Source organism: Camelus bactrianus, chromosome 20, assembly GCF_048773025.1.
Source record: "Camelus bactrianus isolate YW-2024 breed Bactrian camel chromosome 20, ASM4877302v1, whole genome shotgun sequence".
Taxonomy (NCBI): domain Eukaryota; kingdom Metazoa; phylum Chordata; class Mammalia; order Artiodactyla; family Camelidae; genus Camelus; species Camelus bactrianus.
In genome coordinates, this window is record NC_133558.1 from 8907926 (window position 1) to 8924138 (window position 16213).

The window sequence follows — 16213 nt, forward strand, 5'->3', positions numbered from 1 at the left end:
AACAAAAGTCTCTTGAGCCCACTTGCAATCTCTGCTCCCATCTCTAATCCCAATCACCATTTTTCTATAAATTTGTATTTTCTACTCATATGAATTACACAATATGTAGTCTTTTGTATCTGGGTTCTTTCTCTTAGAGAATGTTTTGCGTATGTTTTCTTCTAGGAGTTTTATGGTGTCATTTCTTATATTTAAGTCTTTAAGCCATTATGAGTTTATTTTTGTATATAGTGGAGGGAGTGTTCTGACTTCATTGATTTACATGCAGCTATTCAGCTTTTCCAATACCACTAGCTAAAGAGGCTGTCTTTTCTCCATTATGTATTCTTGCCTCCTTTGTCGGAGATTAATTGACTATAGGTGTGTAGGTTTATTTCTGAGCCTCTAGCCTGTTCCATTGATCCATGTGTCTGTTTTTGTGCCAACACCATGTTGTTTTTATTACTGTGGCTTTGTAGTATTGTCTGATGGACAGTTATGAATCCAGTGTAGTTCTTTTTCATCAGAATTGCTTTGGCAATTCTGGGTCTTTTATGATTTCATATAAATTTTAGGATTATTCCAGTTCTGTGGAAAATGTCCTGGGCAATTTGATAGGGATTGCATTAAATCTGTAGATTGCTTTGGGTAGTGTGGCCATTTTAACAGTATTAATTCTTCCAACTCAAGAGCAAGGGGTATCTTTCCATTTCTTTGAATCGTTTTCAATTTCTTTTACTACTGTTTTATAGTTCTCAGCATATAGGTCTTTCACTTTCTTGATTAGGTTTATTCCTAGGTTTTTTTGGGGGGGTGGGGTGGGGATGCAATTTTAAAAAGGATTGCTTTGTTATTCCCTCTCCTCGTAGTTTATTGTTAGTGTAAAGAAATGCAACAGATTTCTGTATGTTAATCTTGTATTCTGCTACCTAGCTGAATTCGTTTATCATTTCTAGTAGTTTTTGTGTAGAGCCTTTAGGGTTTTCTATATACAGTATCTAGTCATCTGCCTATAATGACAATTACATCTCTTGGAACAGGAAGGTCTTTAGCCATCAAGTTCAGAATCTTAATTTCTCAGATGAAAAAGCCATGACCCAGAAAGGTTAGGTGATTCCCTCAAGTGATTTACTCAAGCTCCCAGAGCCTGCTTATTAGAGAAAGCTGGGATTGGTTTAACCAAAAATTATTGTGGCCCACTTTGGGGATTTACCCTAAGATGCCCTTATTGCAGAATGTATTTATCAAATGTCAAGCCACCACAATGTTGCCCCTGCATTCTTTTAGAAAATAACCTTAAAAGGTGAAGTTGCCGGTGAGTGGAGATGGCAGTGACTCAGCAGTGTCCCTGGTGGCTCCATCAGGTGATTTATTAGAGCGCTCTGTGTCAGATGCTTCTGCCTGAATCTGCAGAATCTCTCCTGAGTGACCCTCACCTCCACCTTCCCTCTCCTGACATGACAGTTCAGGCAGAAATAAAGTAACCGCAACATGACAGCAATAACAAAACAACCAACACAGATGTAAAAAGAAAAGAAAAAGAAACAAACTTTGAAAACTTTTTTTTTGCTTAAATGTGACCATTAGAATATATTAAAAATTTCAAAGATTAAAGCATACTATTTCTCTTACTTATGTCAAAACCTGTTCATCTATGCTGTTTTAGGTGTTAAACAGTAAGCTGGTTTTTCCCCCTTTGTTTTCCATCTGTACTGCTGTGCCTGAATTTCATCTTGACAGTTTGCCTCTGTATTTTTTTCCAGTACTAAAATAACCCATTTAAAAAAACTGTAGTAAGAACACTTAAGATGAATAAGATCTACCCTCTTAATGATTTTTTAAGTGTTCAATACATTCCTGTTGACCACAGATTCAGTGTTGTTCAGCAGATCTCTAGAACTTATTCATCTTGCTTAGCTGAAACTTTTTGCCAGTTGATTTAGTAATTCATTTCCCCTTTCCCCCAAACCCTGGCAAGCACCATTCCATTCTTTGATTCTATGAATTTGACTACTTTGGATACTTCATATGAGTAAGATCATGCAGTGTTTGTCCTTCTGTGGCTGGCTTATTTCACTTAACATAAGGTCTTCAAGGTTCATTCATGTTGCTGAAAATGGCAGGATTTCCTTCTTTTTAATGGCTGAGTAGTATTCCATTGCATATATATCACATTTTTTTTTTTCATCCATTTATCCACCAATGGACATTTAGGTTGTTTATACATACTGGCTATTGTGAATAGTGCTGCAGGGAACATGGAGTGCTAATATCTCTTTGAGATCTTGATTTCAGTTCTTTTGGATAAATATCCAGAAGTGGGATTGCTGGATCATACAGTGTTTCTTCCATTATGTTTTCCATAGTGGCTGCACCATTTTAAGTTTCCACCAACAGTGTTCAGGGGTTTCAGTTTCTCCATGTCTTTGCCAACATTTGATACTTTCTGATTTTTAGTCATCCTGATAGGTGTGAAGTGACGCCTCATTGTGGTTTTGCTTTGAATTTCCCTGATAATTAGTATGCTGAACTTTTTTTCTTTTTCTTTTCTTTTTTTTTTTTTTTTTTTAACCTTTTAGCCATTTGTATGTCTTCTTTGGAGAAAAGTCTTTTCAAGTCCTTAGCCTACTTTTAAATCAGATTATTAGTTTTTGCTATTGAGTTGAAAGAGCTCCTAATATATTTTGAATAGTAACCCCTTATCAAATATCTGGTTTACCAATATTTTCCCCCATTCTGATTGTTTCCTTTGCTGTGCAAAAGTTTTTTTTGCTCAATGGAGTCCCACTTCTCCTTTGACGTTTTGACATTCTTTTAATTCGGGTCATACCTGTGGATGCATCCCTGGGTGTGGAAACATTCAGCGGCTCTTCATCCTGTGGGTCATACGGTGGGAGTTGGAGGTACCAGTGAAGCTGTAGAACAGAAGGGTCATCACTGCGTTGGATGTGAGTGTGAGGTTGTTAATGACCAATGAGCAGGTAGGAGAGCGCAGAACAAGGATGTCAGATTAAGTCATCAGAGAAGTAAAGGGTCCTTGGGGAACTGAGTGGAGGCAGAGTCCAGTGTTTCACTTTCATGGAGTCATGGAATAGGCATTGGGAAACCTCTGGGTTATAAGATGAGATTAGTCAGGGACACTTAGAGAAAGGAAATCTGTTCCTTAGAAGAGGAAGGTAGAAAGTTAGGGTATGTTAACTATAATATGAAAGAATATTAAGGGATGGGAATGAGGAATGCAGGAAGATGTGGAAGATGTAGTCCCACCCCCCAACCCCTGCATTCCCTAAGCATCCTTTGACTCCTCCTCTTGCAGCATTTCTCATCAGGTGATGCAACAGGAGTTACTTATTAGGCTCCACCTCTAACTTACATTCCTTGAAGATAAGATTACCACCAGCACCAAGCACAAGGTCCAAAAAAATATTTGGTTTATGAGCAGATACACATGGTGGATGGGCAGCTGGAGAAACCAAGCATCCCTGAACACAGATGTTGAAAAGCAGAGACAGAAAGCTTTGCTAATGGTTCTAATTTTTGTCTTTTTATTATGGAAAAACTTTAAACATATTCAAAAGTAGAGAAAATGGTAGAATGGATCCCATTTTTACTAATCACGAAGCCTTAACAATGGTCAACATATGGCCAATCTAGCTTCATTTATCTGTCCCTCTCCCCACTGGATTGTTTTAAACAAAGCCCAGATGTCATATTATTTCATCTGTGACTACGTCAGGGTGTATCTTTAAAACAATAAAGAGACTTGCCTTTTTTAAAAAAAAAAAAAATGTAACCACAAGGCTATTAGCGCACCATAAAACAGCATTCTATGCTGCCATCAAATATCTGATCAGTATTCAGATTTCCCTGATTGTCTTGTAAATTTTCTTCTCCAGTTGGTATGTTAGAATCAGAATCCAAATAAAGACTACCCTGCCTTTAGTTGATAAATGTCTTAGGCCTCTTTTATTTAAATCTGTAGATTCACCCCCCTTTTTTTTTTTCCTTCCTTGCAATTTGTTGCCGAAGCCAGACCCTTTGCCTGTAGAGTTTTCTACAGTGTGAATTTTTGCTAATTCTATCTCTATGGTGAAGCTTAATTTTTCTGTCCCCTGTATTTCCTGTAAACTGGTCATTAGAGCCAGAGGTTTGACAGATTTTCCATTTTTTTTGGCGAGAAGACTCCGGGGTAGGGGTGGGGTGGGTATGTACTTTCTACTGCAGGACATGGCAGGGGGCCACGTACTACCTGGTCCCCCTCTCTGTGAGGTTAAGTTTGACCTGTGAAAGGTGTTGTCAGCCTGCTCCGTCCATTATAAATCTACCCATCTGCTTGTGCCTGGTTTTAACAGCCAGTGCTAATTATGGTCTAGATAGGGGCTGGCAAACTTTTTCTGTAAAGGGTCAGATAGTGAATATTTTAGGCTTTGAGAGCCATATGGTCTCTGTCCCTGCAGACAGCAGCCTTGGGCAATACATGAATGAGTGGGCCTGGCTGTGTTCCTATCAAACTTTATTTACCAGATTAGATTTGGCCCATTGGCCATGATTTGCCAAGTCCTGACCCACGTCAATTATTTCCTTAGGGGTTGGAAAATAATATTATAATATGGTCATTCTTTCTTTGTTTATTCATTGAAACGCTTCCATAAAGAGGAATTTTGCCTCATCAATTATTTGGTTACTCCAAGGAACTGTTTGTAAAGGAAAGGCAGGAGAAATGCTTGAGTCTTTCCCTTTGTTTTCCGTCTTCAGAATAAGGAGTTGGTTTCCTAACAACAACTTTCCAAAGGCGATCAGTTTGTTTTTTTAAGGATCATCATGAAACTATGGCTTTTTGACATATTTGATATTTCAGTCCTCCAAGAATTAGGCCCTGTAGACCCACAGAAGAGCCCGGTGTCTGGTGTCTAACAGTCACATGGCAGTCATGTGGCACTTCCAAAGCGTTTTTTTAACTCCCTGGCAGAATGTCTTTGTTTCACAGTTATTATAAAATGAATCAGTGGTCTCCATCTTGCAGTTGTAAAATCTGTGATGCTATGGTTTTCAGCTTTATTAGGTAAGAAAAACTTTTCATATTTTTTGGATTCAGAAATTAGATTTGCTCTCAAGGTTATCCATAGTTATTTATCATTTACCTCCATATTAAAACACTTGTTTTTATCATGACTAGGTCACTGCTAGGCAGAATAGGCATTTAAATGTTCATAATGAGTATTATTTAGTTAGCCTACAGTCTGGAATTTGATTTAATACCCTTTGGTATTTCATTAGTGCCAAGTGGAAAAAAATGGACATATTTAAAGAGCTCAAATCTAACATTCTTGTACATATGAAATGCTCTCTCCTGATTTATCAACCATATTTCACTTAAATCAGTGGCCTCTTCTTGCTCCTCCACACTTCTTTTCTCTGTGGTTTTAGCTGTTTGGACTCCTTGCCTGCATTTTCCTTCTGCGATGTCCAGACCTTGACCCTAAACCCACGGTGGTCTGTCTTCGCCTTAGTTGTTCATGGTTTTCTGTGTCGTCTCCTTTAAGTGCTTGTATCACTGACCTACCGCTGCTGTTGACACCTCCTTGTCACTGTCTCTTTCCTTGGATTCAGGAATGACCCTTATTTTTTTTCTCATCCTCTTCTGGATTCCTTTTCTCTCTTCTCTTTCCCCAACCCATTATCAGTGTTCCTGAGTCTTGTTTTATCTCTTCTCAGCATTTCTCTTTCCTTCTCTCCGAGCTTCTTTTACTTCCTTGGGAAGCTCATAGTTTGCCAGCCTTGTTGGCATGATTTCAGGGACCCCCACCCCCCACCCCCCCACATGCCCATGACCTCTGGAATGCTGTCTCCGCTGCTGAGCTCTGTTTCTGTTTCTATGTTTATTGTCAAAGATGAGATGTTTAAACTTTGACTCTATTTTTTCAACAGCTGAAAATAAAATGCAGGAGAAGAGAGTACATCATGTTCCAGAGGAACCTTTTAAATGTATTCATGTCCCTCTTGGAGCTCCCGGTAGCTAGTTGATCAATGAACAGATTTTGAAGACGGGTGTAAAGCCTTCCAAGAGTTGCCTCCTGTTAGGTCTCTGTTTCCGTCTTCTGCCGCCCCCTGGCTCTGCTCTGGCCTGATACCTGCTGGCTGTCCTTTTCTTTAAAAGACTACTCTATATGACATTTGTCCACTTCATGTATCTTGCCTCACTGCACGTTTCCCTTCTTTCCAGGAAGATTTTTCCGGCTGAATGCTGACCATCTTCGGGGACACCAGAGGCTGAACCCTTTTCCTCTCAATCAGAAAATCGGGAGGTGTTTTTTTCATGACTTAGAAACTTCCCCAAACCCATTATTTTCTGGGCTGATAAGAATGGAAGCAATACCCTTCCTTTTGAAGGGATGTCTGACTTTTGGGGATACAAGTGTTTAGTATGCCTGGCACATAACACAGTCACTTAACCTTAATGTGTAATAAATATAAAACTAACTTTTCTAACAGCGTGCTTCTTTTCTTATACAAATACCATTTTTATCTCGTTAAACACATGGCAGTTCTCTAGCCTAGTCTTCACAGGTGAGGATACGTCAGTCAATGAAGCTACATTGTGTAGCAGTGTTGCAAAGTGACACGTTCATTAAGATTGAAGCTGAAAGGCCTTTTGAGAAAAGCCATTCAGGGCAAATAGATGCACTAAAATTAAATCTGTATTTCTGTTTCTCCTTGCCAAACTTGGATTAAGGCATATAGGAAATGTGGTAGAATTTAGAAAGTGATTTTTTTTTCCTTTAAGAATCTTTTTTGTCCATTATTAATCGAAGCATTTCATTAATTGTCTTGGTCACATTTTACTGAGTCAGAGCACAGTTAGACTTTGGTAAGTATAAATGTACTCCGTTACAGGACGTGTTGTAGCCATTTTTATTAATGCTAGAGAAGAGATGGTATATTCTTTAGACTTATGGGAGGTGAGCAGAACATTTTGGGAGAGATGAAAAGACAAATGTTTTTGTTTGTGACTTTGTTTTTACTTTAAAATAATATTATAAAAAGAACATATTTCTAGCTTTTACTGTATTTATAAGTTTGAAAAAGCTATGAGTTTTGAGAATAGTAGTGATGACTGTTTTGCTTAGTATATAAGGAAACATTTGGAGAAAATTTAAAAGTTTTAAGGACAGTATACCTCCCCAGCTTGATGTCCAGACACTTACAGAGAAACAATCCTATGGGAGTTATATTCTATGACTTTCGTTAATAGGTACTTTTTTTTTTTATTCTTGAGTATCCTTGTGATGAGCCTAAACCTGAAGCTGACTGTGGATAAATATTTATGAAAACGGGATTTTTCAATGATGAAGATAAAAGAACTCATTCATTTGCTCAACACAGATTGAGGGCTTTCTAAATGCTATGATTTATGAATATTTTAGATATGTTATTTTATGGGTAATGATTTCTGGGGAAGTTCAGCCAATCATATTCAATATTTCTTCACGGAAATTATGGAATATTAGATTTATAATTTTAAAAATCTAGATTAAAAATGTATAGTATTCAAGACTATTTAACAAGACAACATGCTGACTTCATTACACTTGGAAGGGTGTGTTGTCCTATCACACAGAGGTGGAGATCGGATAAGTCTTGGAGACAAAGTAATATATTTATTTATAAGGCAAGATTTAATGAGTATTTACTCTGTGCTGGCTTCTGATAGGTGTTTGTGCCTCGTGGTAAACAGGTTATCAATGGCTCTTATAGTCTTAGAGTTGTTCTAATAGAATGGAGAGCAGACAAACAAATTATCAGTCAAATTGGGCTTGTAGAGGTTTGTTGAAGAAAGTAAACAGGGTGCTGTAATAGAAAATAAAGGATGAGGAATTTAAAAAATAAGGTACAGGTTTTCCTTACTATCTGAAAATAGAACATTCCTATAAAACCTTTTGTAAGCCGAAATGGCACAAAGCGAAAATGCAACAGCCTTAGGACACGTCTTGCTAACGGCTGCACAAAATAAATGGAGATAAAGCACAGATGCTCAAGGACACAGATCAGAGGCTCTGGTGGTGGATGCTGAGATGCTGAGTGTGGTTCCGAGGAAGGAGCTTGGCAGGGCCGCTGTCGCCGCTCAGGATGCCGCTGCCTCTGTGACAGCTGCTGCAAAAAATCAAGGATGAACGCTCTTTTTGCTTTTTGCCTTTTTTCTTAAAAGTGAAAATTCTCTTTGGATTTCTTTCGATTAGCGAAAACAGGTACTAATGTAGGTCTTTTATAAAAGCAAAGTGGCGTAAAGTGAACTTTTGGAAAGCAGGGGGATACCTGTAATTAGGCAGGCCCTCCTTGAGGACTTTATGTTGAAGGTATATATTGAGATCTAGAGTAAGTAATGAGCTCGATAAGGACATTTCATTTCAGCCTAAAGCAGGAAGGAGGTTGGACTGTTCGTAGAACTTAACAAAGGCTATGTGGCAGGAAGGCAATACGGGCAATGTTTCCAGACAAGACCTGAGAGATTGTACATAAGTACCTTGCTGTATGGAATTCGGATTTTAATCTCTACGTAATGGAGAACTATTGAACAGTGATGACTGTTTTGCTTAGCATATAAGGAAACATTTAGAGAAAATTTAATAGCCTCAGTGACAAAGTATATACCTCCTCAGATTGGTGGGTATAAAAATATAATATCATTTATATTTTCCGAAGCTCGTATTTGGCTGTTGCAAAGAAAGCAGTTTGTAGCAAGACAAAATAGAAGCAGGAAGATCAGTTAGGAGGCAGTATTGTAATGGACAAGGTCAGAGGTTGGGTGAAATTGGAAGACTGGAGACACACTTTGGAGGTAGAATTGCCTTGTCTCACCAGCGGGTCAGATGTGAGGAGTGAGATGTCTGTACAATCAAAGGTGACTCCTAGTTTTTGGCCTGAAAAACAGAGAATGGCGATGCCATTTATTATGATGGGGAAACTGTGGTGCGTGCGGTGAGAAGTCAGGATCAAGACTTAGATTTAAGTTTGAAATGTCGATGAGAAAACAAATGGAGGTTGGAAGTGTCCCGTAGGCAGTCTAGAAGTCAGAGGCAAGGGATGAGCTGCAAGGACACAAAATCAGGGGAGCTGTCAGGTGGTATTTAAAGCCATGGGAGTAAACGAGATGATCCAAGGGAATGGGTACAAGTAAGAAGGAACAGCAGCTCAAGACCAATGCTAGGGGGCTCCTGGGGGAAGAGGAGGAGCTGGTAGAGAACACTGAGAAAGAGTGGTCAGCAAGTGAACTGGGGAAGCGGGACATCAGAAGGGATGAGGAGCGAGGGCTTCAGGAGGAAGGGCCTGGGCACTGGGTGGAAAGCTCTTGAGAAACGAAACAGGATGAAGGCAGAAAAGGATCCCTTTACCTTTATAATCAACTTCCGCCTTCAGAAACCTCGCCTTATTTGTCTTTGCATCTAGCACACAACTTGGCAAACATAGTAGGCATCAAGCAAATACTTGTTTTTAAAACATTTCTCAAAATTACTTTTAAATTTTTAATTTTTTAATTGAGGTGTAGTTAGTTACAATGTGTCAATTTCTGATGCACAGCATAATGTTTCTAGTCATATATATATACATACATATATTTGTTTTCATATTCTTTTTCATTATAGGTTACTATAAGATACTGAATATAGTTCCCTGTGCTAAACATAAGAAATTTGTTGTTAAATCTATTTTATATATAGTAGTTAGTATCTGCAAATCTCGAACTCCCCAATTTATCCCTTCCTACCCAAGTAAATACTTGTTGAATGATTAAATGAAAAATGTAATATCAAAAGAGGGTTACATCGTGTGTTTACCAAGAATTAAAATCCAACTGTTGCTCTGTTAAGTGAATTTCTATAGAAGTTGAAGATGACTTTCCTGTCAGTTACTAATATACTGATAAAAGTGTTTTGAAAGTCTGATTTTCAGCTGTGACTTCAAAAGTATAAATGTGTAGTTTTTTGACCAGTAGGTATATTACCTCTGTCTTTCAAAAGAAAGGTAGTTCCACTGGTTTGGAAGAAGAGGGAACATTCGAGTGTGTGTGAGTGTGTGTGTGTAATATTGGTTTCATTTAGTGAAATTGGCATCAAAATAATTAACTTACTTCTACCTAAGTTTGAAATTGTAGAAATGGTGCCAAGCACCTATGTTAGTTCTTTAGCCATTTAATTCTTTCTTGATATGGTTAGAGAGTTTGTTAAATTTTGGCCAAGGGAAATCATTGGGGAAGGGATTAATAGCAAAGAGATTTGTCCAGTTGGGGAGACTCAGTCACTTTTAATAGTGTAAGTTGCAGCCTGTGTTCCTGTTAATCCTTGATCTTTTTGGGGGCGGGGGTAGCTTATTAGGTTTATTTATTTATTCTTTAATGGAGGTACTGGGGATTGAGCCCAGGACCTTGTTGATGCTAATGCACGTGCTCAACCACTGAGCGATACCCTCCCTCCTTGAGCTTCTTAAATTATATCTTTGCTTCTTCCAAGTAAAGAGTAAGGTACCAAGCATGGCCTGAGGTTGCAGGTGTGGATATACACAGGGCGAGGAGGACCTGCTTCTTCTCCCTCATTGCTGGATAGTCACTGGTTTAAAACTGCTGGCAAATGATGCATCATCATTTCCTCCCCTGTCTGTATAAATTGTGGCTTCTCATCCAAAATTAACAGCCTGGAGTTCTAGATCATTAACTTGGCTGTATTCTAATAAATAGATTATGATTCACCATCAAATTAAATTGCTTAGTCTTGGAGGAGGGGTACAGTAAGAGTTCCAATCTTTGAGGAGAGTTTTCTGGAAGTGCTCAGAATGCTGCCAAGCAGCCAGCCATTAAAGGTTATTGGTGCTGGAAGTTAAATTCATTTAGAATCAGCTGTTGATCCTTCAAGAATGAGTGCTCTGCATCTGCAGAACCACTTCTTCCAGGGTTTGCTACGTTGGAGCCTGTGATTTTAATGAGAAGGACTTCTCTTAATGAAAAGGTATAACCAAAACCCCCATCCTGAGACTGTCACGTTATCCGAAAACTTAAATATTGTCAATGTTCCCTAGGGGAGAACTATGTTAATTGGGACTGAGACCAGCGTATTATTGGCGATTTGTAATTATTAACAGTGACGTGAGTCTTCCAAACTCTAACTGGAAGCCAGCTCATGAAACTCCAGAAACTGGACTTTCCTGAAGGTAGATGCCACGTGTATGGTTTAAGCTTAATTGGAAACTCAGTTTCCATAAATACTAAGATCTGGAGTGTAGGGTTCTGTGAGTGAGAGAGTTGGCCTTAGAGAGGTGGGATGTGCGTGTCATTTATCAGTAGCTGAGCTTAAAACCAATGTTCTGCCTGGGTTATTCACAGAGAAGAAGGGTGCTTCAACTACCAGACTCTCTCACATATTTTGGGGGATAGAATTATTAGAGAACTTAGGATGTCATAAAAACTGATGATCAAAAACTGAAAATGTTTGAAGAATGAGGTTCCGTTTTGCGCAAAAAGAAATTAAAGATAGAAGCAAGTCTTTAGCGCCGTCTCTGAAAACAGGAACCATAGATAATGAAAATGACAGCTTCTTAATTTGTATCAGTTTTTTGGTTAGAGAGCCCTTTTAAATTTATTGTCTCGCCATGTAGGGAGCAATGTTAATAATGTTTATTTTCCAGGATGGGAGGAGGATCCAGGAAATGAGAACTAAAACTTGGCAGTGGTTGCTGTTTCATAAGGGGGAAAATAGAACCTGCCCTGTTAATGCCAAATCAAAATGGTTGATGGACTCTGTGAGCATGACTCAGGCTAAATGAGAAATACATGGAAGAAACGAAACTCACCCTGAGATGTTTAAAATTAATTTGCATGGATAGCAGACTGAGACACAGGCTAGAGCCCTGAACAGGCAAAAAATAGGATCACAGTGATGGCTTATCTTTTGAGCTCCCTTTGTCCTGACTTCTTATGTAATCTTGGAAAAAAGGCTTACCTTTTATGGACGTTTACGTGTCTATCAAATGGGAGTTATGTTGCCCTTCACTGTTATGAAGTTTATGCAAATGTTTCTAAAATTTTTGAGCTTCTTAGAGAAACTCTCTTAATTAACAGAGGTCATTATAATAAAAATGATAAAACTTTATATACAGAAGAATATATAGGAACTTTGTCTTGGCCAAGAATTTTCTAACCCAAACAAAAATTGCAAAAGTCTCAGGGTTAGGCAGCTTCAAAGTATGTAAGAAAGTCTTCTTGGTAGGCACGACAGCCGCGGATAAATGAAGACCGTTTCTTTGGGACAGAGATTAAATCTGGAATGTTTGGAAAGGGATAGTTTGCATAAGGTGTTGGTTATCTGTTGTTACAAAACAAATCATCTCAAAACTTAGTAGCTTAAAACAGCAACCATTTTATGTGCTCAGGATTCTGAGCATCAGCAATTTCTGCTGGGCTCACTAAGGATGATTTTTCTGCTGGTCTCTCTCTCAGGGTGCCTCTTTCAAATGACTATTGTCACTAGTGGTTTGTCTGAGGCTGGCTGGTCTGTGATGGTCTCACCCACGTGACTGGTGTCATGTGACTGGCTTTTGTCTGGGCCTCAATCTCTCTCTCTGGTTTCTCATCTTCAGGGAGACAAACCTGGGCTTTTTCACCTGGTGGCGCAGAGTCCCAAGAGGGAGGCCAAGAGCAGAAGCTGCATGGCACCCTGAGATCAGGGTTGAGAACTCTTACAAAGTCACTGCAACTTTATTTTGTTGGTCAGAGCAAGTCACAAGGCCAGCCTAGATTTAAGGGGTGGGGAAGTGGATTCCTCCACCCACTGATGGGCTGAATTGAAAGTCACATTGCCAGGGCTGTGGAGGGTTACTACAGCCATTTGACTACCCCCACGCATGATGGAGGAAGGCCAAAGGATATTCTGGTAAAATGGTTTACTAAGAAATTAAAGATTGAAATAGAAGAGTCACAACCAGCTGGGGAGGAAGACCCAAAACAGCCTGAGACCCAAACAGCAAAGACCCCAAACAGTCAAAGTTATAAAATGTAGATATGAATGTTTTTGAAACAGAAAAATACGAAGAATTCTTCTCTCATGGCTTTTTGATAAAACTGGCATATGCCAATACAACACTTTGAAATAAAATGTAGAACACTAGAGGTGTTATTTCAAAAAAATATCCAAGGGAAAATTAAAAGGGTTCTTATACTCTCGGGTGTCAAGTTTATGGATTCTTGAGGTTAGATAGTTTGCTACAGAAGAACAGAAGAATGTGCAGAAGGGAGAATTTCAAAAATAGTTATGAACTTAGGGATTAAAATCAGTTTGATACATCCCTTATGTAATAGTCTCTGAACTTGATACGTATCTTTATGTAATAGTCATTGAGCATGATTACGACTGCCAAGGTTCTCCCAAATTAAACTTGTATCACAAATTCCCACATTTCCCATCTGGATAAATATTTGAAAAAAAAATCTAGGAATTATAGTTGGCAGGGATTCTGGGAAGATAGCAAGGTAAAGTGGCCTGCTATTCTCAATTCTTCTGTTTCTGCCTCTCCTGACCCAAACCATTCCTGAAGCCAAAAGAGCCCTGGGGGTCAGGTGAAGCCCTGAGCTTTGCGGAAGTTGAGGGTGAGGGGGAACAGGTGGAGGTCTTCTTCCTGGGCTGGGTAGGGCTGGCAGTGAAGACTGGCATCCGGTGAGCCCTGGGGGAGGACCAGAATGCATTGGATGCTATAAAGAGCTTGACCTACAGAGATTGGGGGACTCCTGGGAGGAAAATCGAAAATCGCCCTCACCCCATTGTATGTGAATGAGTGTGTGTGTGTGTGTATGTGTGTTCCACTAGAGACCAAGGAGAAGATGAACACTGGGACTGAATCCTCCCTGTCTTGTAGGCTGAAAGAGTGTGATAAGACTTTAGAGCAAAAAGTCTTCCTTCCTGGGGACATGGCCCTAGTGCCTGCCTGCTGTCGCACAGCTAGGTCACCAGAGTGGAGACCACTGCGCTCCCTCCTCTCATAGAAGTGCAGTCACGTGGGTCCTCCAATGATCAGACCAGAGCCCCAGTGATGTAGCAGAGGAATAATGGCTCCATGAACACATAGTTAATGCGACAGAGTGGCAGCTGGAGATAGATGACGACCTGACAAAAAATAGTAAGAGCACATAAGGGGATTTAAATGCAGCGCAAGGAGACTTCCTAGAGAGGAAAGGCATGGTTTTCCAATCAAACGTTTCAGTATGTGAACTGACGGAGATGATGATCTCTCCTGAGGCTTGAATTAATAGCCTGGTTGGTCAAGGGGAAGAATCTGAAAGCATAGACCTAAAATTTAAAGGGATGGAAATCACAAGAGAAAATAGATCTAGGAAATATAACCTGTGAGGAACAGGAGAGCCAGAAGGAGAAAAGGGGGCAGATGGAGGAAAGGCAATAATTGCATAAATATAAGAAACAAATTTTCTGCGCTTAAAAATCGAGACTTTAAAGTCTATACATTCAAATGGTTCATGATTTATGAATTCTCCGTATGTACTGGAAAAGTTCTTGAACTCTTAAGAATAAAAAGCAAAATTTTAAGAGTTTCCAGACAGAGAACAAATTACCCCCCTATTAAGGAGTATCAGACCAGCAGCAGATTTCTCATCCATGACACTGGAAGCCGGAGATTGTGGAGTGACTTCTGTAGACCGTGGAGACAAAAAGCCAGCAGCCTGAAAATCACATACATAGACAAAAAGCATCCAAACATAAAGTTAATCAGAAATACCTCAAAAGAGGAGAGATAACAGCAGGGGAAATATTTCTTATTCTTTTTTTTGGGGGGGGGGTGGTTTTCTAGATTAATCATTTAACTCAAGTGGGAAGGAAAGAGTAAGTTCAAATAGAACAGTGTCTACCTTAAATGTGAACTGAATTTTCCCATTAAAGTTTGATACTGTTGGACTAAGTTAAAAAGCAAACCCAGTTATATGGTATTTTTCAGAAATATTTGAAACGAAAAAAAAAAAGGATGGACAGCAATCCTGGGCCAATACAGATAGTCAGAAGAACTAGCCATATTAAGGTAAGTATTTATGTTGAAGGCATGAATAGGATAAGGAAAGACTTTGTATAATGATTCCAAAATGGCGCAGTTTATGAAGGAGATAAATACATGTGTATATATTAAATAACGTAGCCACCAAATCTGTATGGTGAAGTATTAGGAATGCAAATAGTTATGGTGAGACGCTTTTAATAAACCTCTGCCACTTGTCTCAATCCATCATAACTTTATGCAGACCCCTATGATGCAGAAATTGAATAAATAAAAAAGTTAGATTTAATAGATAAGCTGGAACCATGCATCCCTTGAATGTGGAATACTCTCTTCTGGATTACTCGGAAAACTTGACCATGCACTTGACTACAAAGAAGACTTTAACAAAGCCAAAGGGAAAGAGATTTTTATGGATCTTATTCTCTGATCATAATCCAGTAAGATGAGAAAGAAATAAGAGAAGGTAAAAAAAAAAAACTTACTACTTGGAAATTTAAAATCACTCTTTATAACCTTTGTATCAAAGGAGCAGACAAAAGTCAATTTACAAGATACCTGGATATCAGTAAAAGGAGCGTGATTTATTCTAAGAGCTACGGGATAGAATGAAAGCTGTAGCCAGTGGAAATTTTATGGCCTTTGAATGTGTTCATTATTTAAGAATAAAGACCAAGTGTACCTTATCATGAAATGAGAAAGAAGAATGACAAAACAAACTAAAATAAATTAGAAAGAGGTCATAATAAAGATTAAAGCTGAAGTTAATGAAACAAAAAGTAGTAGGAAGGATAAATATAATAGTAGCTGGTTCTTTGAAGCAATAAAATAAAGATTTGTGTGTCTGACTAGGAAATTAATAAAGGGTAAAAATGTACAAGACTCGAAGTGGGAAAAAGGACATAATCAGAGATGCAGGAGCCATTCAAAGAAGAAACCAAGGTAACTGCATTCAACTCTGGCAATGAATTTGGAAAAAAAAACAAACAGAAGAAATGGATTATTTCCTTGCCAAATATAAATGCCTAAATTTGACTCGGGAAAAAATGGACAGTTTGAATAAAACAATACCATGAAAGAGATTGGAACTGTGATTAAAGATCTTCCTTTTAAAAAGGTGGTGGTATTATCTGGAGTTACAGCCAAGTTTTAGGTAATCTTTAAAAAAACAAATAATTTTATCATTATTTGA

The 16213-nt window shown here is 38.7% G+C and overlaps 1 protein-coding gene across 7 annotated transcripts in view; it reads left to right on the forward strand.

Annotated features, from left to right (window-relative positions):
- The window catches only part of RNF182 (ring finger protein 182), a 113734-nt gene that overhangs the window by 12078 nt on the left and 85443 nt on the right, over positions 1-16213 (forward strand). Inside the window, exon 1 of one of the 7 annotated variants that reach the window (XM_045509589.2) lies at positions 6995-15048. The exons of the other annotated variants lie outside the window; for them this stretch is intronic. The gene's annotated coding sequence lies outside the window, so the exon portion shown is untranslated. Of the gene's footprint in view, positions 1-6994; positions 15049-16213 lie in introns of those variants that run through there. 7 annotated transcript variants of the gene reach the window in all.